This window comes from Arachis ipaensis, chromosome B04, assembly GCF_000816755.2.
Source record: "Arachis ipaensis cultivar K30076 chromosome B04, Araip1.1, whole genome shotgun sequence".
NCBI lineage: Eukaryota > Viridiplantae > Streptophyta > Magnoliopsida > Fabales > Fabaceae > Arachis > Arachis ipaensis.
Window position 1 is genome coordinate 121,649,081 of NC_029788.2, and position 4,368 is coordinate 121,653,448.

The following is a 4,368-nucleotide window of genomic DNA, read 5'->3' on the forward strand; positions in this document are numbered from 1 at the left end:
CCAACACCATATCGACCAAGGTCTCCAATTACTAATCCACACTCTGTAGGTAAAAAAGAACAATGTGCCAATATTAATAGTATTAGTAATTCATGTATCACACGTGGAGCATATGATAGCCCATGTCATGAGACAAGTCAACAATAGTTTCAACAAATATCAAACAATATCGACCAGTTACAAAGCTAGCGTATGTTAATATGCTTTTATTACTTAAAGACCAAATATTTAATTTTTCAATTGGTCTATTAAAAATAATCTTTGGTATATGCTATATAATTATTATAGATTCATTGGAAACAAATCGAATTAGATTAGCTTTCAGTGATGAGATTAACCTTTCATTTGCCTGGAGAGCAAAATATCATCTTTAAAGACGATGATGATCTTGAGAAAATCGTGGAAGAAGAGGAAGAAAAATGTACGATGTTCTTAGCATGGATGGAGGCTAATAAAAAATTTGAATCAGGTCAAATTTTGACATATGCTGAGTTTTCAAATTAATTTGTTTATGATAGAGAAGCAAGGGAATGACATCCACGCAAAAGAGGGTATTCTATCGGGAGGTTAAACTATGTTCCATCGGGTATAGGTGATATTTATTATATGAGAATTTTGTTAGCTGTTCAGAGAGGTTGCACAACATATGAGTCTATTAGGACAGTTAATGAAATTACATATTCTAGCTTCCAAGATGCTTGTTATTCCATGGGACTATTGTGCGATAATAGGGAATTCATTATAGCTACTAATGAGGTAGCTGAACTTGCATCTGGTCATGAATTGAAAAAATTATTTACGATGCTATTGATATCTAATAGCATTAGTAACCCAGAGCGTGTTTGGAATGCAACTTAGACATTATTAGCTGATGGAATACTATATGAGAGGAGAAAAGCTTTGAAAAATCAAGATATTTTACTGTCTTTTTTTTATATCAAGATTGTATTCTCTTATTATTTTTATTTTATTAATAATATTAATAGCTTTATTCTAGAATTACTTATTAAATATTTCATAAAACTACCGTGTGCTTTTGCTAGGACTAAACATGACTGATGACGAATTGAAAAACTTCAGCCTTATTGAGATTGAGAAGATACTCAACAGCAATGCGAAATCTTTAAGAGACTATCAATCAATGCCATATCCTGAGATGTCTGATGTTCGCCTTTTTTAGAATAAGTTAATAGAGGAGAAGTTAGCATATGCACAAATGAGTTGACTCATACAAACTTATATACGGAACAAAAGATGACTCATGAGCAAAGGTTAGTATTCAATGAGATACTCAATACTGTTATTACAGACTCTGGTAGTTTTTACTTCCTTTATGGGCATGGTGGGTGTGGTAAGACATTTATTTGGAATGGACTTTCTTCTGCTATTCGGTTTAGAGAAAAGATTGTTTTAAATGTCGCATCCAGTGGAATTGTGTCTTTACTCCTACCTGGTGGCAGAACGGTTCATTCTAGATTTTCAATACCCATTACAATTACTGATGAATCTACTTGCAATATCAAGCATGACAGTTTGAAGGCTGAGCTACTCATCCAAAGTAGCTTAATAATTTGGGATGAAGCTCCAATGCTCAATAAAATGTGCTTTGAAGCACTTGATCGGACGCTCAGGAATCTTATGTTAGTTACCAATCAACATAAGACACATCAACCATTTGGTGGTAAGGTTATTGTTCTAGGAGGTGATTTCAGACAGATTTTCCGGTGATTTCGAAAGGGAGTAGACACGATATATTGTCATCAGCTATTAACTCATCCCATTTGTGGTCGTTTTGTAAGGTTCTGAAACTGTATATGAACATGAGGCTTCTAATGTCTTCTTTAGATCAAGATGGAGCTGAAATGAAAAGATTTGCTAATTGGATACTTGATGTTGGAAATGGAAATATTGGTTCTGTTGTTGGTGATAAATCAGAAATTAAAATTCCAGATGTCTGTTGATTACAACTACTGATGACCCTCTCTTTCATTTGGTAGACTTTGTATATCCAAATTTGTTGCAAAACATGTCAGATTAAAGGTATTTTTAGAGTAGGGCAATTCCTGCACCCACGCTTGAGAGTGTCGAGAAGGTAAACGATTTTGTCTTGACAATCTTTCCAGAGATGGAAAAGGAGTATTTGAGTTCTGACACAACATGTCAAGCTGATGAGAATGAAGATGTACAATAAGAGTGGTTCACACCAGATTTCCTAAATGACATCAAATGTTCGGGACTAACCAATCACAAGTTGACTTTAAAGCTAGGAGTCGCTGTAATGCTACTACGAAACATAGACCAGACTTCAGATTTATGCAACGGGACAAGATTAATAGTTAATAAACTTGGCAGCAACATAATTGGAGTGACGGTAGTGACCGGTAGAAATATTGAAGATAAAGTGTACATTCCAAGAATGAACTTGATCCCTTCAAATTCAGGGTTGCCATTTAAGTTTCAACGGAGACAACCTCCATTAACAGTATGCTTTGCAATGACCATTAACAAGAATCAGGGTCGGTCAATCATTATCATATGTAAGACTTTACTTGCCAAAATCAGTGTTCACCCATGGGCAACTTTATGTTGCTTTGTCAAGAGTTAAGAGTCGCAATGGTCTCAGGGTTTTAATTCTAGACGAAGACGGCAATCTAAAGTCATCAATAACAAATGTCGTATTCAAATAAGTTTTTAATAATATTTAGGTAAGAATAATATTATTTTCATTTTAATAGCATGTTATGATTTACACTTTTGTATAAATATTTACTATAAATATAACAAATTTATCTATAACTCTGTTTTCATATTTGAGATGAAATATGTAACAAGGAGCATAACATCATATGCCAATTGCTTTTCTAATGAAGTTAGTAAGATACTAGGTTGTCGATAAATTTTTATTAGCCTTTGATATAAAATTTAGTGTAAAATTAACATGCTATTATTACAGTTATATATGTTCTTATTTTTTTCATGTCTCCCTCCTTATGGTTCAAGCATATTATAGACTTTAAACTCTTCTATTTACTTTTTTACTTTTAATAAAGATAAAACAGCATATTCAGTACGTTTATTATATAATGGCGATGATCGTGCTATACTAAACTCAAAAAATTTATAATTATAAAATATTATTTTCAATTTAACATGTCAAATTTAAATATAAACCTGTACATCGCACGGGTTTAATACTAGTAGTAATACAAATGGGGAGCTCATATGCTGACATGGCGCTCATACGTTGAGTCTGGGAGTTTATTTGTTTATGTGTCATCACTAGAAATTTTTAGAATTATATTTATAAATTATAAATTATTATTTGTTTGGTTTGTTATTTTCAAATTTTAAATTATTTGTTTAGATTGTTTTCTTAGGTTGTTATTTTTTAAATTTTAAATTATTTTACTTAGGTTGTTATTTTTTAATTTTTAACACTGTTTTTTAAAAAATTGTTAATTCTTTTTAACTCTATTTTTTAAAATTTTGTTGTTTTTTTTAAATTACAGTTATATACGTCCTTTTACATATATTTACCTTAATTTAGAATTTTAAAAATTATTAATATATTTATTTACTTTATCTATTAGTCTCAATTCAAATTTAAATTAAAGTCAATTAAATTTAAAAAATTTTAGCTATGAGTCAACTATAAAAGTATAAGTTATAAGATATGTATAGCACCATAATTCAAAGTACATCAATCCCTTTCTCTATATATATCCAAAATCTAAAATTTTTCTACTTATTCCAATGGTTACTATTCACAAAATTGCAGAAATCAATCCTATCATTGACAATTTGTGTGTATGTGTACGAGTGATACGATTATGGACACTACCAAGTTACGAAAATTCTCCATTGCCATACTCAATTGAGATGGTCTGACTTGATGAAAACGTTAATTTTCTACTAATATTTTTTATATTATTTTAAATTTATATTATTTATATTTTAAATTTGTTTGTTTATCCCCATTTAATTGTTCTTTGATTTTTGTTTATTAATTCTAGGGAGAAAAAATACACGCTTCAGTTAAGAGGGCTTTTGTGTCTTTATTCATGAATTTGCTAAGAGAAGGAATATCTTACCAAATAAGATATTTTGGTGTTAGACTTAATGAAGGTAACTTTAAGACTACACATCATGAGTATGTGATTAATTTAAGCTAACATACAGATGTGCAAAGACTTCCAGAATTATCAGGTATCCCATGATATGGATTTAATTTTGTCAGTTTTGACACTCCCAATGCTCTTGGGTACGATTACACCTATTTAGTTGGTAAGTTTATTATTTTAGAAAAAGTATAATTTATTTATAAATTTATTTATTTATAAATTTATTTAGAAAAAGGATAATTATGAT

At 30.3% G+C, this 4,368-nt stretch overlaps 1 pseudogene; it reads left to right on the plus strand.

Annotated features, from left to right (window-relative positions):
• On the plus strand, positions 328 to 2,705 carry LOC107637128 (annotated as a pseudogene).